The sequence below is a fragment of the Loxodonta africana genome, chromosome 22, assembly GCF_030014295.1.
Source record: "Loxodonta africana isolate mLoxAfr1 chromosome 22, mLoxAfr1.hap2, whole genome shotgun sequence".
NCBI classification, from domain to species: Eukaryota; Metazoa; Chordata; class Mammalia; order Proboscidea; family Elephantidae; genus Loxodonta; species Loxodonta africana.
The window spans coordinates 58541946-58565850 of NC_087363.1; the positions used below are offsets into that span (position 1 = coordinate 58541946).

At 42.7% G+C, this 23905-nt stretch overlaps 1 protein-coding gene across 7 annotated transcripts in view; it reads left to right on the forward strand.

The window, feature by feature from the left end:
• Positions 1-23905, forward strand: part of FOXP1 (forkhead box P1) — a 589886-nt gene that overhangs the window by 151189 nt on the left and 414792 nt on the right. For 5 of the 7 annotated variants that reach the window (XM_064275152.1, XM_064275157.1, XM_064275156.1 and 2 more), the window contains exon 2: positions 17875-17970. The gene's annotated coding sequence lies outside the window, so the exon portion shown is untranslated. Of the gene's footprint in view, positions 1-6840; positions 7088-7969; positions 8211-17874; positions 17971-23905 lie in introns of those variants that run through there. The other 2 variants (XM_064275154.1, XM_023548020.2) reach the window with 2 other exon arrangements.

A 23905-nucleotide genomic window follows, 5' to 3' on the forward strand; every position in this document is an offset into this window, starting at 1 on the left:
ACTTGTTATGTCTTCCCCTGAATTTATCTGAGTAGAAAAATTAAAAGAAAAACTCTGGGGGTTTCCTTCTCCAAAAGAGTGCCAAGTCAGCTCTTTTTTTTTTTTGGTGAGCTAATTTAGAGGTAACTGCTTTTCCCTTGGAAACCCTGGTGGCATAGTGGTTAAGTGCTACGGCTGCTAACCAAAGGGTTGGCAGTTCAGATCTGCCAGGCGCCCCTTGGAAACTCTATGGGGCAGTTCTACTCTGTCCTATAGGACCGCTATGAGTTGGAATTGACTCGATGGCACTGGGTTTGGTTTTTGGTTTTGGCTTTTCCCTTAATTTGGTAACTGTTAAGTTCTTTTTGGAATCCCTGAGTGGCACAGTCAAGTGCTCTACTACTAACTGTACAGGTTGGGGGTTCGAACCCTCCCAGAGGTGCCTCAGAAGAAAGGCCTGACAATCTGTTTCGGAAAGGTCACTGCCTCGAAAACCCTATGGAGCACCTTTCTACTCTGCAACACAAGTGGTCACCGTGGGTTGAAGTAGATTCAAGAGCAGCTAACAACATTTAACTCTTGACATGACTATAGATTTTCTAAAACAGATTAGCAAGGAGATAAATTTTACAATAGAGTGGATGACTGGATAGCCTTCCCACTCAGAAGGTTAGAATTTGGGTCTGGAAATGGCCAGTAGATAGAGGAAAAGATAAAAGAATCATGAAGCCGACTTCAATACTGTTGCCTGTCTTTTTAAGGAGTACGGGGACTTAGCAGTGATTTTGTTTGCCCAGTTGTGTTTGGTATATCCAGCTCTTTAAAACTGATCAATAGGTAATGGTACTTCCAGGTTATGGCACTCCAGGACAGCCCTGTTATTTGGATATTGTGTTGTTTGCTGCCATCAAGTTGGTCACTGTCTTATGGTTAGCCCATGCACAACAAAAAAGAAACACACAGTCCGGCATCATTCCTATGATCTATTGCAGATTGGGCCATTGAGATACATTGAGATCAAAAAACCAAAACCAAACCCATTGCCGTTGAGTTGATTCCGACTCATAGCGACCCTATACATTGGATATTTTCAGACATAGATTGCCAGGCCTTTCTTCTTTGTCTTAGTCTGGAAGCTCTGCTGACAGCTGTTCAGCGTCATAGCAAGATGCAAACCTCCACTGACCACTGACAGAAAGGCGATGGCTGTGCATGAGGTACACTGGCTAGGACTCGAACCCCCGTCTCCCACATGGAAGGCGAGAATTCTACCATTGAACTGCTCCTGTTACTTGGATACGTGCACAATACTAACCTTCCAACTTCATGCTGTTGCTATAGTTTTGAGATTCAGATACTCCTTGAATTCATTTTCTGACTGGCGTATGTTTCATAAAATGAGAATGCTAAACAATTACCATGTGAGACTCTTGTCTTAACATTATATGTACAAAAATACTTGAGTGTTTTAGTGGAAGTTACTCCATTAGATAACTCTTTATGAGTACTCCCTGCTGAGGAAGCATTCTAGAAATGGATGTCAACCAAGAGAGATTCATTCATTCCATACGTTTTCTAATTTCAAAAATGTACACCGTCAATATTTTTTCTTAATTGAACAGTTTGTTGAACAGACGGGTGCTTTAATTATAGTGGTCTAAATTTACACACATTACAGTGGTATTTTGCTACATTAATTACCTTACTTGTCAAGAGTAACAGGTAATTACTACATCAACTCACCCTCCTGCAGTACAGGGAAGCATAACTTTATTTGAGCAGATACCATAAACCGGGGTATAGCCACCCTGCACCTTAGCCTTTTCAGAGCAATGCCAGTTCTCACAGCATTTGTTTTACAATGTGTGGGGTAGAGGTGAGCTCACCACTTCCTTTGTGTCTATTCACCAAGACGCAAGACTAGGAACATCCATAGTCTAAGAGTGTGTGGACTAGAAGGAGCCTTTGTTACAATTGAATTCATTAAGCCTTCTCCTGTTTATGGGGTTCAGAAAGGAGTAATAACCTTTCCAAGGCCACACAGTAAGTAAAATAGTATCCAGCCCAGGATTGGCACCAATTTCTTCCCACACTGTACCGCCTTTTGTGAAGCTCGGTCAATTTTAATGATTTTTCATGAGCCTAGAAAAATTACTTGGTTAGTATACTTTGAATATTCATTTGCTTCATCTCCTGAATTTGAACTTCTAACCAACGCTTTGGCTGCTGTACAGTGGAAAGTATTTATCCTATATTTTGTTGAATTGCTGGGTATGGTTCCTGTCATTTGACTTCCTCTCCTCTGTAGTCTTGTCACCTTTTATGACAAGTTGTATTCGGATTTTACTTGAACATGTTTTTTGTCATGCATGAGCATTTTGGAGCAGACAGGACACCCTTAGCAAATGAGGCAGTATTACCTCTCCTGGTTGTCGCGGCACAGAAAGAAAGGATTTTGTCAGCCTTTAGGTGTGGTCCGGAGTATACATTGTGACGTAATATGGGCACACTATCTTAAAAGGCTTTGTACCCTTTTGAGTCAAACACCTGTGACAAAATTACGAACTGTGGTTAACATGTAAGACTTACAAGTGGTTTTGCAGAAACGTCCCTGGGAGAGAGCTCAGCTTGCAAAGAACTTCAGTGTCTCCTTTTTGCCCCTGCACCTGGCTGCAAGAGTGAGTGACATTAGAAAGTAGTGTTCATGAAGTTAAGAGTTAAGGGATGCAGGCTTGAAGGAAGGATCTGAGATGGCCTGTTGAGGACAGCAAGGGCCTCTAAGATGGGATTTGAAGTGGTCAAGGGAGGACCTCTTCCGACCCCACAACCCAAGTCCATTTCTGATGCCTGAAATCCCAGCATAGATATTTCATTCCTGTAACTTTGGTCTGGTCCCATGCAGTTACAAATCCTCCTGGGATTTGAAATGTGTTGTATTATAGCTTATGTTAAACAGGTGTTTCTTTTATATTAACTTATTTTTAATTGAAAGACCTGGGGAAAAAAAAAAAGCCCGTCGTGGTGGAGTTGATTTGACTCATGGAGACCCCATGTGTTACAGAGGGTTTTCTAGGCTGTAATCTATATGGAAGCAGATTGCCAGGTCTTTCTTCTATAGCACCGATGGGTGGGTTTGAACCACCAACTTTAGGTTGGTAGTTGATCACATGCTTGCACCACTGAGGACCTTAATTGAAGGATAGCATAGGATAATTGGATTTTGTCATTCGTCCATTCAACAGACATATATCCAGTGACTACTGGATGGCATTTTGCTGCATATGGCAGGGGTTGGTGGAGGGGATAGCCAGGAGAGAAACAGACCAAGTTCCTGCTCTCATGAGCTTCCCTTCTTGTAGAAGGAACAGAGAGTGAAAAAGCAAAATGAAGGGGCAAGATATTTACAGGTAATGAAGAGGGCATAAAGGGGGTTGTATAAAGAGGCTACCTTGGGAAGATCCCTTAGGTAGAGCTACCTGAGAAGGTCTCTTGGCGGAGATGATGTTTGACTTAAGAGCTAAAAGTTAAGAATGATTCCCACACAGAAAGTGCCAGGAGAACATGTCGGGTAAAGGGAATCATGAGGACCAAGCCCCAGAGTACGAAGGAAGCCCAGTGCAGTGGGGAGCAGAGAGACCAGTGTGGCTGGAGTTAGCTGCGGGCAGTTCAAATCCACCAGCTGCTCCTTGGAAACCATATGGGGCAGTTCTGCGCTATCCTAGAAGGTCACTATAGGGTAGGTATGAGTCAAAATCAGCTCGATGGTAATGGATTTGAATTTTTTGGGGGGTGCTATGGCAAGGAGTGCATGAGTGGTGCAATGCAGACGGTTAAGCGCTTGATTACTAACTGAGAGTTTGGTGGCTCAAATTCGTCCAGAAGCGCCTTGGAAGAAACCTCTGGGGATGAACTTCCAAAAACTCAGCTTTTAAAACCCCTGTGGAGCACAGTCCTACCCTGACACACCTGGGGTCACGGTGGGTGGGGTCTGACTCAACAGCCGCCGGTTACGGTGCCGTGACGCAGGGCTGGATTTCATTCTGGGATCGCCGCAAAGTCGTTGGAGTCAGTGACTGCTGTCGGGGAATGGATTGCAGACTTTCAGGTATTTTTCTGAGAATAACTTTAGGATAAGGCCCTGGTTCCCTGAGGTTGATCAAGTCCCTAGTCTCCACGCCTGGGTATCTCAGCACCTGAGAACAGACTTCGCGGGTCCCTTGTAGAGGAGAAGACCTTCTAAGCGGCACGGGCACGTAATTGCACAGAGTCAAGAAATCGAAAGCGGCATCGCATCGGGCAGATCTGCTGCGAAAGCCGTCTTTAGAGTCTTAAAAAGCAAAGATGTCACCTTGAAGACTAAGGTGCACCTGACCCAAGCCATGGTGTTTTCACTTGCCTCAGGTGCGTGTGAAAGCTGGACAATGAATAAGGAAGACCAAAGAAGAATTGAGCCTTTGAATTGTGTGTTGGTGAGAAGTGTTGACTACCATGGACTGCCAAAAGAACGAACAGATATGCTTGGAAGAAGTACAACCAGAATACTCCTTAGAAGCAAGGATGGCGAGACTTATGTACTTTTGTACTTTGTTCTCATGTACTTTGGACATGTTATCAGGAGGAGCCAGTCCCTGGAGAAGGACATTATGCTTGGTAAAGTAGAGGGTCAGCTAAAAAGAAGGGAAGACCCTCAACAAGATGGATTGTTACTGTGGCTGCAACAGTGGGCTCCAAGGATGGCACAGGACCAGGCAGTGTTTCATTCTATGGTACATTGGGTCCCTCTGAGTTGGAACTGACTAGATGGCACCTAAAAACAACTATGGGGTTTGGGAGTGTGCTTGAGAGCATGAGCCTCAGAATGTAGTCCCTGGACGGGCAGCAGAGTTATCACCTGGGCACTTGATAGAAGTGTAAGCTCCCTGGTCTTACCAGGAGTCTTACTCAATCAGAAACTCTGGGGGTGGGGCCCAGCATTCTGTATTTTCCTGAGCCCTCCAGGTGATTCTGATAAGCAGGCAAGTTTGAATATCTCTGTGGAATATTAGTGCTGGAAAGGACTCCTGAGACGTCCAAACTCGCTGCTCTCGTTGTACAGATGAGGAGACTGTGACCCAGTGAGAGGCTTCCACTAAGAGTTGATTTATTGCAGGCTAGAACCTGGGTCTCTTGACTTCTGTTTTACTGCTCTTTCCACATAAGTTTATTGGGTTAAAGAAAAAAACAAAACCAACTTGGTTTTCTTAGAGGGATAATGATGATGTTTATAAAGGAGGAAGTAATGGATTTTTAAGAAGGAATAGTGCTGTGGTCTGTGAACTGAGGCAGCCCTCTCTTCTTTTTCTACTGTGTTCTCAGATAATTTAAAAAAGCAATTTTAGTGTGAACAGCCCACTCCTTTCTCCCCATCAGTGGTAGAAAAACAAGTGTTTTGTCTTAAGTTACACCATTGAGACACTTAGCACAGTGTAATAGCATTCTTTTATTTCTGTATTACTCAATATATTTGGCCTTGTTTTCCTTTTGGAAGTCCTGACACTCCCTAGTTATGTTTTTAAAGTCATTGTAGAAGGCGGAAGATTGATTCTTTTCAGGCCCACTTTTTGCACTGGCTCGTATCTGTTTTGAACAGGAACGCCGCTGGAGAATTCTAAGATTGCTCTCCTTGTCCTCCACCCAGCCCCATCCACCTGGTTCACTTCTGCTCACCTTCTGTACCTTGGGCTTGTAGATCGTGTACCCCATGAAGCCTCACCTGCTCTTGTGCTTAGGTCAGGTCGTGTGTTCATCACTCCCATGCTTTTGTTGGTGTTTCCTGGTGACGTGGGTTTCACGAGGGCAGAGACCTCATTTGTCTCAGGTCCAGGTATCTTAGCTTCAGACAGTGTCGCTCATGGTAAGCGCTGGAAAATTATCAAGTGCACGCATCCCTTCTTAACTGATTAATTATCTGTCACTCTGTCATCAGCTGATTCTTGGAAGATGTGGTGATGGGCCTTTCCTAAAAGAATCCCCTTAATACAGAGTGTTAAGGTATGGTCCCTGCTCTAAAGAAGGGAACAAGGAAGACAAAGCCAAAAATAAGTATTTATTTAAGGTAGACCTTAATGAGGGCTGTAATGAGGCATGAACTGTGTTAGCCAGGATGTGTTGTACTAGCTGCTGTGACTAACCAGTTGGCCATCAAGCTGACTCTGACTCATGGTGACCTCCGGTGTGTCAGAGTGGAACTGTGCTCCATAGGGTTTTCAATGGCTGTTTTTTGGCTATGACTAACAACCTACACATTTTGGTGTATTAACATAATAAAGAGGAGGCCTGGCTGGCATAAATGGCTAAGCGCTCAACTACTAGCTGAAAGGTTGGTGGTTCAAATATACCCGGAGGTGCGTCAGAAGAAAGACCTGGCAGTCTGCTTCTGGAAGGTCACAACCTTGAAAACCCTCTGGAGCAGTTTTACTCTGCACACGAGGAGTCACCATGAGTTGTAATTGATGGCAACTAACAACAACGATGACACAACAAAGGCTTCTGACCTGCTGACTTTACATCAGCGCTTGGGTGTTGAACCTCCCCCATGGTACTTCCACCAGCAGCGCAGGGTCTCTGCGGTCACTGAGGAAGAGGAAGAGGCAAATGTGATTTTTTTTTTTTCTTCAATCAGGTTTAGAAGTGAAGCTCATTGCTTCCGCCTACCTCCGATGGATCAGAAACCAGTCACATGGTCCCAAGTGAAATGCAGGAAATTTGGGCGATGCAATCTTTTCGTATGCCCAGTAAGAAGAAAATGAGGTGGAATTTGCTACCGTGTGACAGCCACACACAATATGTTCCTTTGGTTTTTGCCACTCAGGTGTGATCGGAGTGCAGAATGGCGCCACCTGATTTTGTAGCCTGCTCCTCAGTCAATGCCCTTGCCCCCCCAGAGACCAGGGGCTGTGCCGGCCCTCGGTGGCGCTTACTTTTGAGTATCGGGAGGAGGATGTCTTTCAGTGAAACCCGAACTAAGAGCCAGTCTTCTTCTGTGGAATTCAGTAGGACAGTTTGTTTGTGGATGAGCCAAATGGCTTGCAGTCCTGTCACCATCAAATGAAATAATCGACCGTGAATGGTGAGTCCGTCTTACTCCACGCAGGTCCGCTTTCATTTGGTGGGCTCTGTTTGTGTTCTGCACTTAGAAGCATTTTTCTCTTCTACTCCTGGAGTTGACAGCTCCAGAGAAAAGAGTTCAAATGTGTTGCTGAGGACTAACTAGACCTTTCCCGTTTGCCGTTGTTACGGGCTTACACAGGACCTATGGGCGAATTGTTATGTCTTCAGGAGAACATGGAATTAACTTTTAAGAGTATAGTTTTTTGTTTACTACTCTGTTTTTTTTTTTCATCCAGAAAGCATGAATTGCAGGCTTGCCTTGGGCCAGGCACTGTGCTAAGTGCTTTACATACTTTTGTTTCAGTAATCTCAGTAAAGGAGGCCCGGTGCTTATTACTGCCCTACTTCCCAGATGGGAGAACTGGTGTTCAGAAAGGTGAAGTAGGCTAATGTGGGACCTGGATGACCCATGACCACACAACTAATAGATATTTAGATTCTAGATTTGAAACTAGCCCTGAGTAACTCCAAATAGTCTGTTCTTAACCATTGGACAGTATTGCCTGTCGTTAATTGCCATGAGGTCGATTCTGACTCATGGCCACCCGTGTGTGCAGAGTAGAACTGTACTCCATAGGGTTCTCGAGGGTGTGCTCTTTTGAAGGCAGATTGCCAGGCCTTCGGAGGTACCTCTGGGTAGGTTTGAACCACCAACCTTTCGGCTAGTAGTCAAGTGCTTAACTATTTTCGCCACCAAAAGACTCCTCTGTACTGCCTAATGCATTGCTGTTGAGTCAATTCGAACTCATAGCAACCGTACGGGACAGGGTGGAACTGCCCCACAGAGTTTCCAAAGCTGTAAATCTTTACAGAAGCAGACTGCCATATCTTTCTCCCACAGAGTGGCTGGTGGATTCCAACTGCCGACCTTTCAGTTAGCGCCTGAGCACTTCACCACTGCGCCACTGCACCACCAGGGCTCCTGCTCCGTACTGACTAGCACTGTGGACATCCAAAGAAATAGAAGACAGCCTGTGCCTCAGAAAAACTATACTATGGTTTTGGAGCAGACATAATCTCTTACACAGTTGAATAAATGAAAAGGGCTGTAGACTTTAAGGATGGAATGGATGGTGTCACAGGTATCTATGGTTCATTTTTCAGAAGAATGAAAGAGAAATGCTTTGCTGTATTTTTAGTGGAAGGCTTTGTGGGAAAGCTGGGTACGATTCTATTCAGAGGAGAAGGAGAGTAAGGAGAACTTGCCTCGATTTGGTGGGCAGAGCGTGAAAAGTAAGGGAGGAAATACTGGTCAAATTGGGTAGGATACTGTTGAAATGTCATCTTGTATCTGGAAAAGGAGTTAGCCTAGATTCAAGGTTTTCAAATTTTTTAAAGCATGGCACCTTTATCCCTCTTTCCCCACAAATCAAATCACTCAAGGAACCCCAGAATAGAAAAATGACGAAGGCAGAACTGCTGTGTTTGTAGTTGCTGGATCTTTCCCTCATCACTGGAGATGGCTCCTGAGAACCACAGGGTTCATAGGAACTCAGCAAAACATCCACCTGACTGGCTCAAGAAATTTTATCAACCCTTAAAATGGTGACACAGTACACATAATGTGTAAATGATACAGGAGAATGTTCATGAGACAGTAAGTGGAGGAAAACATATAGTAGGGTGTTTATTTCATGATGCTTTGTTTGCTTTTTCAAGAAAGGTCTGTTTCTTTTCTACTGTCTCGTTGACCGCAGCAGTTCTCGGCCGGGGGGGCGGGGGGAGGGGAGCTGAGATATTCATCTCATCCTCACTTGCCCTCTTTCCCTGCCTTCCTCCCCACCTCTCTTCCTTCCATTCTCCCAGCCCAGAACAAATGCTCAGTGATGGGAAACTTGGCAGATAAGACAAACGCCCAGAGTGGGGAGAGTACAGCTGAGTAGTAGAGTTGGAGGCTGGCCATATAAGCCACTGGAAGAGTTTGGGCTCTATCCTAAGAGTACTGGGGAGCCATTGGAAGATTGCAGGCAGGGAGTGAGTGTGTATGCGTGTGTGTGTGTGAGAGAGAGAGAGAGATTGAGAATGTGTGATTTTGGCTGTTGGGGAAGATACTCCCTGGGAGAGTGTGTGAAGGCAGCATGGCACCCTTCTCCCCACTGACACAGAGGTCTCCTCCCTCCTCCTGTGCAGAAATTGCTTGTCAATCAGTAGCTTACCATCCCAGCTTCAAAGCAGGCAGTGCATTTGGGGGTAAATGTTTATGAAATGCCAGGCTTCGAGATCAAGATGTATTTTGTTTTTAATGAGCAATTGACTCAGAATTATTTTAAGTTATTAATAGACAAATTATTGTGTGCTACCATGGTAAAAGAAAAGAGGAGAAAGTATAATTTTGCTTTGTGCAATTTATTTACAGATAGAACCCACAAGCAGTCACCTTTTTTAAACACAATTTCTTTTAAAGGCTTGAAGTATAAAAAATTAATTTATTTGTGAAATCTCAAATAAAGAGGACTTTTTAAAAGTAAGGTGGTCTCGTCAGTTGCTTTCAGGAATGTTAATTGAGTGTATAATACGCCAGAAACACAGGGTTTGGAGCATGAGAGAGAAAACCAGTCTCTGCTCTCCAGATATTCCTAGTCTAGGAAAGAGGCAGTCAAAATCCATTAATAAATGAGTTTAAGTGCACAACGAATTTCTTTTTGAAATCCAGATAACTTTTTCAAATTATATAGCCAGAATTTTAGAAATGTTTTGTTCTTGAAAATCTGAAAAATACAAAATATTCTTAAAAATACCACCTAATCCCATCCCTTTTAGCCCGGTGATGCAGTGGTTAAGAGCTCAGTTGCCAACCAAAGGTCGGCAGTTTGAATCCACCAGCTGCTCCTTGGAAACCCTATGGGGTCTCTATGAGTTGGAATCCACTGGAGGGCAAGGTTTTTTTTTGTTTGTTTGTTTCTTTAGGGCAAATGCTGTTAATTTTTTTCAGTTCTTTATTGTTGTGCCTTTTTTTGTAGAGTGGGTACAGTTTTTCCACCTTGCTTATCTCACGCCTTGTGATACCAAGCATTTGAATACATCCCCCTACTTTGGGTATAATTTTCAATGACTATAAAGTATTTCTGTATCATCCTGGACTATCATATACTTGCTTTCGTTCTCTTGTGATTGACATTTTAGGTAAAAAAGATTCATAAAACGTATCCATTTTATGTCTTAAATCATCTTATGGGGTTACCTGTTACAATAAAATATTAATGGAGAACTGAGTTTTTTTTTTTTTTAATTGTTTCTAGGGGTATGTAGCTGAGACTTGTCATTAAAAAAAAAAAAAAAGAAGAAGAACCAAAATTTATTTACAACATCTTTATATTCTTGAGAGAATAATGGAGAATATATAAGACATGTTATTTCTGGCATATTCTGTCACTGGACACATAGCTCTTACCCTGAAATTGGTTGAGAAAAAATATCCTCCAAATCCAAGAAAGCTTTTTGTCTCTAATTTAGGGTAACTTTTTTTTTTTCACCCCTGATTTTTAAACTATTTAAGTTTGAAAATCTAGCTTTACTCCCCCAGAGACTTTTTAAAAAAACTTATCACGGTAAATATGTTTAACAAAAAGTTTGCCATTTTAGCCATTTCTAAGTGTACAATTCAGTGATGTTAATTACATTCACAGTGTTGTGCAGCCATCACCATGATCCGTGGCCGAAAGTTTCACATCAGCCCTCCTCCTTCAGCAGTAACTCCCATTCCCTCCTCCCGCAGCCCCGGTAACCGCTAATTACCATTTGCCTGTTCTGAATATCTCATGCAAGTGGGACATACAGTGTTTGTCCTTTTGTGTCCGACTTATTTCTGATACATAGTCTGTATCAGGACTTCCTTTCTCTTCATGGCTGAGTAATATTCCATTGTGTAGACACACCATATTTTGCTTACCTTTTCATTTGAGGATGGATGCTTGGATTGTTTCCACCTTTTGGCTCTTGTGACTAATGCTGTAGTGAACATTGTTGTACAGGTACCTGAGTCCCTGCTTACAAGTCTTTTGGGTATATACTTAGGAGGAAATTCCTAGGTGATGCGTAATTCTGTGTTCAAAGTTTTAAGGAACCACCAAACTGTTCTAGTGACATTTTAAACCTGAATATTATTTCTTTTTTAAAAATAAGTTCTTAATATAAGGCCACTTTAAGGTAATACCTCCATTAGCTTAACACAGGGGCTTGACTGTACTGGCTGAGAAACAGCGTCCACCTTTCCTTTTTGTTACGGTATTGGGGTTTTGTTCAAAATGGCATGGAACGCAAGTAAGCTCTTCATATGGGTGATTCAGTCCTTGGAAAGAGGTCATACTTTAGAGGGGAAGACCTGAAGTGGAAACTGGGACCTGCCAACTGTTTAGGTCTCAACCCTTTGGCAAATCAGGCTTCTCTCATTTAACATCAATAATCCATTTCTGGCAATCGTGTATCCTGGGTGAAAAGGCTACCCAGAGCTTATTTCCCATCATTTCATATAGGAAAAATTATAACGGGTAACCCCTCAATCAGTCTTCTGCAACAGAAGTTGGCAGATTACATCCCACAGGCAAAATGGATGCTTTTGCCTGTTTTTGTAAATAAAGTTTTGTTGAACCCAGCCACATTTACATGTAGTGTATGGTGGTTTTCCTGCTACAGTGGCAGAGTTGAATAGTTTCAAAAGAGACCTTATGGCCCACACAGCCTAAAATATTCCGTCTTGTTCTTTACAGGAAAAGTTTGCTATCCCCTAATCTAAATTATGACTAAAATGCAGTAAATTGCCTTATGGTGATAGCTTTTACGTTAACCCACTACCGTTGAGTCTATTCCGACTCATAGCGACTCTATAGAATAGAGGAGAACTGCCCCACAGGGTTTCCGAGACTGTAATCTTTATGGAAGCAGGCTGCCATACCTTCCTCCCGAGGAGTGGCTGCTAAGTTCAAACCATGGACCTTTAGATTGGCAGCCGAGCACTTGACCACTGTGCTACCAGGGCCTTTGACTATCACATTAACCAAAAAAAAAAAACTGAAAAAAACCAAACCCATTGCCGTAGAGTCGATTTGAACTTGTAACTGTCATATTAGAGATGTAAAAAATGTTTAAAACATTAATTACTCAACAATCTGTTTGATCTCAACATATATTTGGTATGAAATGTGGGGTTGTTTGTTTTTGTTTTTGACATCAAGAACATCTAAGGTACCATTGTTGCTGGCTTTTCATAATCTTCCCAGGAGTTTCTGACATCGTACCAATTGTATTTGTAATATAACTTGACACTTTTCTCCTAACACATTTTGTTTAAAATGTTGCCTTGAGTTTTGGGGGATGTAATAGAATTTTTTCTTTTATAAGCAAAGCCAAAAGTGTTTTATTTGGAAATACAGATTTTCTATGAAGTTTGAATGTTAAAAACGAAGAAGTGTTCAACTGGGAAAATGTTAAGTAGATTGACATTCCGTGACATTTGCTTGTATGTCACTTCTTAGAGGCTCAGTATTCTCATCTATAAAATGGGAGTGGAATCTCCTCGCAGGGCTGCATGAAGAGTACGTTAGTAAAAGCATGACTGGCACATGGTGGGCATACGTTAGCTGTTGATTCCCTTTCCCATTCTTAAGCATATTGTTGTTAGCTGCCATTGAGTCAGTCCTCAACTCATGGTGACCCCAGAACGAAACACTGTGTGGTCCTGCACCATCCCTGTGATCGGTAGCAGAGGGACCGTGGTGATCCATGGAGTCTTTATTGACTGAGTTTTGGAGGTAGATCTCCAGGCCTTTCCTCCTAATCTGTCTTAATCTGGAAGCTCCTCTGACGCCTGTTCAGCATCACAGCAACATGCAAGCCTTCACGGACAGACGGGTGTTGGCGGCACATGAGATGTATTGACTGAGGATAGAACTCGGGCCTCCCACATGGAAGATGAGAATTCTACTACTGAGCCACCATGCCTTATTTTAACTTATTAAGAGGAACAAATAATCACAAATATAAAACATCTTTAGGAATTTTTCCAAATTTATGGTACTTCTGCTTACTTATGCTGGCACAGAGACTCAAGTATAACATCTGAGCTAGGGAGAAATTACCAGTTGCCAGTTGTCCTTGAATTGACTCCAACTCACAGTGAACCCATGTGTGTCAGAGGAGAACTGCACTCCATAGGATTGTCAGTGGCCGATTTTTCAGAAGTAGATCGCCAGGCCTTTTTTCCAAGGTGCCTTTGGGTAGACTTGAACCTCCAACCTTTTAGTTACCAGCTGAGCTTGTTAACCGTTTGCACCACCCAGGGACACCTCAGAAGTCCTTGGAAAAAAATTAGAAAGATCTATACATTTGGGTGGAGCCCTGGTGATGCAGTGGTTAAGAACTTGGCTGCTAACCAAAAGGTTGGCAGTTCGAATCCACCAGCCGCTTCCTGGAAACCCTATGGGGTAGTTCTACTCTGTTCTATAGGGTTGCTATGAGTCGGAATTGACTCGACGGCAATGGGCTTGGGGTTTTTTTTGTTGTTTTTTGTTTTTAATATATATATTTGGGTAAGAGATGGTGGTGGGTGTAAAAACCATTCCTGGATCTCAGAGGCTTGACATATGCAGGTTTATTTCTTCTGTATCACACTGTCTAGTGCTGGTTGGTGCGGGCAGGGGTGGTGACTCTGCTCCACGTGGTCTTTAAGGGACCCAGGGCCATTCTGCCTAGTGACTCCACCCTCTTCCCAGAACCAGCAGTTCTCAGGTGAATTCTTCTGGACACCATCAAGGGAAGAGAGTGCATTAGAGGTGGTGAAGGAGGGTTCAGGGTCAGGCTGACGGTGGCATACTCACATCTATTTGACCAGAAGCTAGTCACGAGGCCCCACGTAGCTGCAAGGGAGCCTGGGAAATGCATTCCTGCTACGTGATCAGAAAGAAGAGGAAATGGTTTTAAGGAGCACCTGGCCAGTCTCAGCCACAGGCTGACTAGATTTTCGTAGATTATTATGGAGGACAAGTCCTTACCACACATGAAGTAGGAAGAGATTTCAATAGTCTGACAAGCTGTCTGCAACAGGTACCTATGGAAATAGCAGTATTTGGAGGCAGTCATGCTGATTTGGGATGGTTTATCTGAATTACTTGGTTAAATACATTTAAAACATTAGCCTGGGATCTGAATCTGCTCACCACATGTTGTGTGTCATTTAGGAATTCTGACATTTTAAAATTACAGATCTATCTCAGCGCGAGTAAGTTTAGAAATACATACCAAGAAATATTTTATGCAATGACATTTTCACTCCCAGTGCGTTCTGCGTGGACTCAATTATTTTGCTGTTTTATAACATCAGAAGTCATACACAGTGCAGGTTAGAATTCTTTACCGTAACGGTAGAGAGCACATTGGTTGCGACACTATCACTATTGTTTAACTTGAAATGCACATTTTTACAATGACCTAGATCAGGGGTGGTTTGAATTTTTCAGTACCTCTAGTAGATCTAAGCACACCTTTTTTTTTTGCAGTTATTCATTTTAAATAATGATTATATGAATATTTTAGGATTATGTTGTTGTTAGGTATCTTTAAGTGGGTTCTGACTCACAGCAACCCTATGATCAAAGAATGAAACACTGCCCAGCCCTGCACCATCCTCACAGTTGTTGCTATGCTGAAGCCCATCATCGTAGCCACTGTATCAGTCTGTCTCGTTGAGGGTCCTCTTCTCTTTTACTGACCCTCTACCTTACCAAGTGTGATGTTCTTCTCCAGAAACTGGTGCCTCCTGATAACATGTCCAAAGTACGTGCGATGAAGTCTCTCCATCCTCCCTTCTAAGGAGCATTCTGGCTATACTTCTTCCAAGATAGATGTGTTTGTTCTTCTGGCAGTCCATTGTATATTCAATATTCTTCACCAACACCGTAATTCAAAGGCATCAATTCTTTAATTTTCCTTATTCATCGTCCAGCTTTTGCATGCATATGAGGCCATTGAAAATACCATGGCTTGGGTCAGGCACACCTTAGTCCTCAAGATGCCGTCTTTGCTTTTTAGCACTTTCAAGAAGATTGTAATCACCATAAAATGAAGGACAAAATTTATCATATCAAAATAGAAATTGAATTCAAAGTAGAAAGAACTTGATTCCAAGGTTTCAGAGACTCGAAACAAGATATACAAGAGAATACTAAAATACACTAAAAAAAGAAGAGTAGTACAGTCTTACAGTAGATTTTGAAAAAACAAAACTGCGTCGAGTGATGTTCATAAATATCATGTTTGAGAGCATTTAATCAACGATCAAACTTCTGTAAGGTTGCAAAAGCCCGGTAAAGCAAACCTTTTGGCCATTCCAGGGAAAAACTAATTTAAAAATCTTTAAATTAGTGAAGTTTGTTTGAGGTGGAAGTTACTCTTGACTGTGTCTTGTTTCAGTGGCCTTGGTCACAAGTCAAGATTGTACCTGGATACATGTGATTAAAAATATTCCTTGCACTCTTTCTCAGTACTTAGGGCATTTCCTACTACTACCTGTCACTTTGTCCTTGATGATCTTTGAGCCAAAAAACTAGTTGTGTTGACCACGTTGGCTTTTCAGTCAGCTCTTCTTCATTTTCCTTCTGTGCTGCTTTGTTACATTAGAGTTCAAATTTACTATTCATGAAACACATTTTAATCGGTGACCATATCAGACAAATGGGAGCTAAGCACCGGTTAGTATGTTGAAAATAAACACACGGGCTCTCATGAATGCCGCTGTCTGAATAATTAGTTGAGCATCGTGTACTGAGCTGCCGTGAAAGCAAACCAGCTTCTCACTGGAGTGACAGGCTGACAGCCACATCTTGGAATATGGTCATTAGTGTGCCCGCCATCAGTGTCATGTTACTGTGTCAAATTAGTTGGTGTCCCCTTAGGAGAGAAGCCGGACCTACAAATTATCTTCCCACAGCCCTGGAAACTGTGTTTGCAAAACCTGCGATCAAGTGTGAGCAAATTATTAACATGGCTCATAAATTAACTAGTTTACAGGCTTATAACATTTTACAAGTAGATAATAAAGGGTAGGAAAGTTTTCCAATTACTTTGCCCTGATGATGTTGAGGGCTGTGATCTGCTGACTTTTCCTTGACGAGTCCACAGCTGATTGTTTTTTGTTGAGACCAGCACACAATATGGAGTGTCAGAACAAACGTTTGGAAAATGTAGATCCCAAAAGGAAGCCAGTGTAAACCCACTGAAAACAATGTCATTAACTTTGTTATCTCATTGCTCTGTTAAGTCAATGACAGTGGTCTTCTTTCTTGTGGTGACAATTGCTCATTAATGAGTTCACCAATTAAGTTTGAACGATTACAGCCTTTGCCAACTGAAATTATCTTTAAAAAAAAAACCGAACACTATTTTTTATGCATTGTGATCATACTCTTAAGCTGCCTTGTTCAAGAGGAATGCTGCTAACACAGCGTGTTAACCTCATAAAGGAAAGAAGATTCTTAAGCCATGGGTTGTTTGGTAAACAGCTTACACACACATGGAAACTGATACCTAGAAAACACAATGTGGACAAATCTGGCCTGAGTTATTTTCTTATCAGGAAGAGACACCCACCAGGAGCAGCATCTCTAAGCTCTCTTCTGAGTTCTGGTAGATAGACAACCCACACAGCTTCCGGACAGATGTAATTATTCAAATCAAAAAAACTTCATACATCTCCTTTTCAGTTTCAACTTCTCCGTCTGAATAGGTTAGAAAACACGCACATTCATGGGGTTTTGTCTGAGTTTATTGTTGAAAGAGAAGAGAACACACACGCAAGGAAGATCTCATGCTGTCCACTCATTCTGTAGCTCCATTCTCCCGTAAAGCAGAGAGAGTCCGCGCTGTAAACACTAGAACTGTATACGTGGCGTTACCATCTTATGGCTCTGTGTGGAAAAGGCCTGGCATGCAAAACCCATGCTGCTGACATCTCTTCACAGAAACTTTCTGAAAGTTCATGAGGATGGGTTGATTTACCCGTCAGCAACTTCAGCTTACTTGGAAATGGATTTAGTAAATATTCTACTAATAACCCTAGTAAGCCCTGAAAGCTTGCAGCCTCAGCACATGTGCACAGGCACACGCAAACTGTTGCCACGAGAAGGATGTGTCACAACCTCCTCTGCATTTTAAGTCCAACTGGAAAAAGAGCTGCTCACGGTAGCAAGTCGGATTTGGTGTTTCGCTGGCAGAGGAGAGCCTGTCTTTTCCTGTGTGTGCGTGCGTGCGCGTGCACACGCCTGTACATACACGTGCACACTCGCTTACACTTTATTTCTTCCAGTCCCTTCTATTGGATGCATTGAGAGAGACTGAAAGACCAAAACCCAAAGCAAAATTGTCATTTGAACTGGTAATCATCTTGCCCTTCTTTCTCAGGATGAGTTAGCATTGTAATTATAAGCATTTGTCCTTAAAAAAGGAAAGAAAATACGGAATTTAAAAAAAAAAATTCTACACGAAAGCCGTGTCTTAAAGTGTAAGACTTTTACTTGACTTTATAACCTTTTGCGTTCCTCTATTACGAATCCTGTAACATTAAACTCAGATTATGAGCTAGATTGAATGCTGGTTCTAGAAGGGAAAGGAGAGAAAAAGCATGTGGATACGTTATTATATATTGAATGTAAACATTGGGTGTAAACAAGGAATACTTAGGCTTCAAATGTATGTGTTGCTTTGGACGCATGACAATGTGTCCCCTCACTGATTCTCTTCTTTTCTTTTTGATTGCAGTGTCTGTCCGTGTGTTGCTGTCCTGTGGCATTATGCGTGCCCCCTATCAGTGACCCCCAGGCTTTTTATGGCTGTGAGTCACGCTACAAGTTCAGGGTAAGTGGCAAACACCAGCAATATTGCGTATCGCCTAAAAACTGCCATTCAGTTCTACAGGTAGGAGACACAGTATTCCTGAGGAAAATAATGGACTTTCCCATTATCAAGTACCAGCTTCAAAGCTAGCAGGAATATATTTGCTGCTTTCTGTGACAGCTTTGGAAACCCTGGTGGCATAGTGGTTGTGAGCTATGGCTGCTAACCAGAAAGGTCGGCAGTTCAAATATACCAGGTGCTCCTTGGAAACTGTATGGGGCAGTTCTACTCTGTCCTTCAGGGTCACTATGAGTTGGAATCGACTTGATGGCAAAGGGTTTGGCTTGGTTTGGTGATAGCTTTATGGTTTTCAAGAACAGTGTCCATAACTTGGATCATATTAGTGGGAAGGTGATCTAAGGCAGGGGCCGGCAAACTGTCCGTAAAGGGCCAGGTAGTAAACGTTTTCTGTCACGTGGGCCCTAATCTCTGTCCCAGCTACTCAACCATGCAGTTGTAGCACAAAAGCAACCATCCAACCCAACCAAACCCATTGCCACCAAATCGATTCTGATTCATAGCAATTCTATAGGACAGAGTAGAGCTGCCCCATGGGGTTTCCAAGGAGTGCCTGGTGGACTCAAACTGCCTACCTTTTGGTGAGCAGTCAAGCTCTTAACCATGGCGCCGCCACCACCAGGGCTGTACAAAAGCAACTATAGACAATATGTAAACAAATGGACATGGCTATGTCCCAGTAAAACTTTATTTACAAAAACAGGCTGGGGACTGGATTTGGCCTGAAGGCCATGGTTTGCTAATCCCTGATCTAATACATCAAAGGGGGACATATTATCTGTATGCATGTCATCTCCTAGGTACCAGTCCCCCTGACCTTGTAAGGGTGAAACAAGGTATAATATATATGAAAGCACTTTGCACTTTGAAAATTTCAAAACTCCTTATAGATGTACTAGGTGTACCCAGTCATTTTGGTTCACCAAGTGGAGGATGCCTCATTCACCGTGTAAATCACATTGGGCTTTCAGGAGCTAAATGAGTGTGGGGAAGCTCTTTTATTTCCTGAGTAATGTGGTTTTTCTGTACATTCCTTCTCTTTTACATTTGATGGACAAGTCGTTGAAATGTCTTTTTCCTATCAAATGTGGATGAAGGGATATAAGGGTAGATTAGGCAGGCTAAAGATCAAATGACAATGAAGAATGCTTATATTTCTTTTAATCATCAGAATCTGAGAGTATTTTCAGATCTTCCACCATTAACATAGGCCTTAATAAATAATACTGCTTTGAACGTCTACTAGTATGTTTGAATTTCACAAGTCTTGCATGTCAAAACATAGAGATAGGCTCGGCAAATATACTTCCCTGGACTAGCAGCACTAATTAAGAAAGAAAGTCATACTTAAACAGACGGCTTTGGGAATAGAAGGGTAATCAGAATCCCAATTCATGAATTTTCTAGTTTCTTTTTACTTAAAAAAAAAAAAAATTAGTGTAATCTTTAGACCTTTTTTTTTAAATCTTGTATCTGTTAGGAATTATTTGCTAGTAATAGAGATCTAACTATATAAGCTTTTTAAAAAATTAGTTGTTCATTCTCTCACATAAAACACATCTGGAGAAGAGGCAGTTCATGGTTGGTAAATGCCCTCTGCTTTCTTTTCTGATTGCTTATTCAAGTGTATTACTTCATCCTTAAAGTTACAATATGGCTGCTGGCTCTCCAGCCATTGCCTCTATATTCTGGCAGGAAGAGACAGAAAAACAAGGAACTGAAAGCATAGTCTTCCCCTTTAAAGAGTATTCCCTGAAGCCTTACCCAGTAACTTACTTCTACTTATATCCTTTCAGCCTCCCCTAGCTATCCATCTGAGAAATGCAGCCTTAGACTTAAGCAGCTTGGTGTCCCAGACAAAGTCTGGGTTCTGGTACAAAGGAAGAAAAGGAGAATAGTTACTGAGAAACTATAGCAACTACTTGCACACAACCATAATGTCAATTTTTCTTACATGTTTAATTTTTTTGTATTTGAATAAATTCCTTCTGCCCCCCATTGACTCTCTTCAGCCATGTGTGTAGGATGGTTTATTTGATTTTTACGTTAAAATTTCAGCCTATTTAGTTCTTAGCAAAGATACAAATTTCAGTAAATATTTTAGGACTGTCATATTCGTATGTTATGGCAAATCTGAGGAATAAATTTCTCTCTCAAGGGAGTCATAAACTAAAACTTAAACTCCTGAATTTGCTAATGGGTTTTCTCTCCTATGGACGTAATTTTTTGCTGTTTCTCAAGGTCCAGTGTGAAGTCCTAGTAATGTGCAGGCTCACACCCACTTCTGCGCTCCCTAGGGTGTTTAGGGAACATTGCTGCCGGCTGTGCACTGCCCCCCTGTTCTTGTGAAGATGTAAAGACAGAGCAGTGGTACCCACTCTACATCTCTGTGAGTCACTGCTCCTCTTATATGTGCTAAAAGCTTACCTGAGAGAGAGACGCAAAGGGAAGAGGGCATGAATGAGCCAACCTTCTCCAATTTGTCTATTCCAGATGGGCCTGTAGGTTCTTCTAACACAAAGTTCCATCTCCTAACGTGAGACTTAGACCTGTGTTTCATAATATATTCTCTGCCCATACTGGCTTGCGGTGGGTGTTCATGAAACGTGCAGTAGTTGATGCGTTCACAAACATTTATTGCTTGCCCGCTAAGGAGAGAGAGGATATAGGATAGCATCAAGGCCAAGAGTGTCTGCTTTGAAGTTATAGCAGCTTAGACTCACCTTTTCTACTTACTGGCTGAAGGACTCTGGGAAAATTACTTAACCTTTCTGGGCCAGGCCTGCTCACCTGGGAAATGGGGGTGAAAATAGAATCTGGCTCCCTGGGAGGAGTTAGTGAGATGATCCATGTAAAGAACTTAGCACAGATTCTAAGGACAGTGGTCATCAAGTCACCTCTGACTCCTGGACATGTCATGTTTGTCAGAGTAGAACTGGTTTTTAACGGCTGATTTTTCAGAGGTAGATCTCCAGGCCTTTCTTCCAAGGTGCCTCTGGGTGGCCTTTACCTCCAACTTTTCAGTTAGCAGCCAAGTGCGTTAACCGTTTGCACTTCCCAGGGACTCCAGCACTGATCTTGTTGTTATTAGGTGCCATCAAGTTGGTTGCGTCTCACAGTGACCCAATGAACAGCAACGAAACAATATCTGGTCCTGCACCATGCTCACAATCGTGACTATGTTTGAGTCCGATTTTGCAGCCACAGTGTTAATACATCTCACTGAGGGTCTTCCTCTTTTTCACTGACCCTCTACTTTACCAATCACAACGTCCTTCTCCAGGCACTGGTCCCTCCTGGTAACATGTCCAAAGTATGTGTGACAAAGTCTCGCCATTCTTACTTCTAAGGAGCATTCTGGGTGTACTTCTTCCAGGACAGATTTGTTCATTCTTCTGGCAGTCCATGGTGTGTTCAATATCCTTTGCCAACACCATGATTGAAAGACATCAGTTCTTCAGTCTTCGTTACTCGTTCTCCAGCTGTCATTTGCCCATGAGGTGATTAAAAATACAATTGCTTGGGTCAGGCTCAGCTTAGTCCGTAAGGTGACATCTTTGCTATTTCACACTTTAAAGAGTTCTTTGGTGGCAGATTTGCCCAGTGCACCATGTTGTTTGATTTCTTGGCTGGTGCTTCCGTGGGCATAGATTGTGGATCCAAATAAAATGAAATCCTTGACAACTTCAATCTTTCTTCTGTTTATTATGATGTTGCTTATTGGTCCACTTGTGAGGATTTTTGTTGTCTTTATGTTGAGGTGTAATCCATAGTGACGTCTGTAATCTTTGTATCTGCCTGTAAATTTAAGGAGAGCCTTGGGCAGCAGCCTTGATGCAAGTCTTCAAGGACACCTGTAACCAAAAAACCCATGTCGTCGAGTCAATTCCGACTCCTAGCGACCCTATAGGACAGAATACAACTGCCCTGTAGAGTTTTCAGGGAGCGCCTGGCGGATTTGAACTGCTAGCCTTTTGGTTAGCAGCTGTAGTACTTAACCACTACGCCACCAGAGTTTCCAAAGGACACCTGTAGCCATGTGTAATTCTGGACAGCCGATTACAGAGCTCACATCTCTGGGTCCCCTTCTGGTGAGCTCCCCCGAGAGGCATACCGTTCCTTTTTTATTCCGTTTTTCACTTAGACAAGCGGCCTGCCTACCAAGCAGAATTCACTAACAGCTTTCAAGTTGGTATCGCTGATGATAATCTGAGGCTCCGTAGGGTTTCACTTGTGCAGGCTGATGCTACACGACGTTGATTGTCCCCGCCCCATCTCCTGGCCCTGCCTCTGTGCTGGCTCTGCAAAGCCAGCCTGATCTCCCACTGATCTTCTTGGGAATGGCCCTGACATAACAGTGTTGTCTGCTCACGGAAGCTGCCAAATGACTGCGGCACACATTGTCAGCAGTGCTCACGGATGGCCCAGTTGGGGATGTGTTCCAAAGACTGAGAAGTAACGACAGCCACATGGCTGTGACCTTCTCTTGAGTTTCCGAGCACTCTTGGATGAGAGGGGGAGTCACGTCATCTGTGTCATAGAATGTTGCGTGATTTCCTTAATTGTGATGCACATTACAGAGTTGATGGTCTTGGGGACACTGACCACCAGACTTGATTAGTACCTTTCAAGAAACTGCTTACCACAGGCTTTGTTTTCATCAGGTGGTAGACTGAGTGGAGAGAGTGGCTGAAAGATCTTACACGTTCTAAAGATTTTTGGAAATTTTGAGTTTTTGTGATGGGATTTCAAATATTTTATTTCAACACTGTTACCATGCTCAGGTGCCACAAAATCTCCCTTGCCTCTGAATCCTGATGTTCTCTGCCTGGAAGAGCTTCTGCTCTTCTCGGGGATAATTCCTTCTCACCCCTTAGTGCTCAGCTCAAATACCAACTCCTTGAAAAAGCCTTCTCTGGCCACCCAAATAAAGGAGAACCACTGTCTTTCTGTTATTCTCCACCCCAGCCTTTGGTTTGATGTATTTATCACAGGGGCAGGTGATTTATTTAAGTGTCTGTTTACCAGGCAATAAGCAGGGGGCAGGCCTGCCTTGCTCATTGTGGCGTCCCCATGGTTTAACAGTGCCTAGACTCTCATTGACATGGATTGACATCATAGCCACAACAGTGGACTCATACATACCAGTGACCATGAAGGTGGCAGAGGACTGGGCAACATTTTGTTCTGTCAATACTCAAGGTCTCCGTGAATTGGAGCCAAATCAATGGCAGCTAACAACAACAGCATGTGGTAGGCACACACACAGTATTTGTTGAACCGATCAGGAGTACATTTGGGGATTTTCATGTGAATTCCTGTATTTACATGATGAGGAAGTGAGAGAAGAAACAAAATTACACACATCACCTTTTTTTGTAGGTATAGAATGCCACCTTTGGGATTTCTCCTGAAGGGTTCCTCTGCACCGCACAAGTCATTGGTACTCTGTGTGTCCTATTCAGTAAGGTTTATACATTACCTTCTCCTCGAAGATGGAATCATTTGCCATTTTGGCCTAAAGCATATTGTGGGCACTTTAGGTTAATTAAGATTGTTGTGTTTTGAGCTCAGTCCCCTCACTCTCATTCGTGGGCAAATTATTTCATCTCTCTGGTCCTCAGTTGACTTTTCTGAGCTGGGGGTAACAGCATGAACCTAGCTCATTGTGCTATTGCAAGGATTAAATGAGATGGTGTGTACAAAGCACAGGGCTGAGAACAGTGTAACGATGCTGATTTAGAAAGATCCGCAAAGGCTATCGGGAGCTACCCTGACAAAACTCGCATCGTGCTTTCTTGCCGTCTTCATTTTCAAGAGCCTTGATTCCCTGTTATATTTACTCACGTGTCATGCGCTGAATTAACCTTCAGACTAG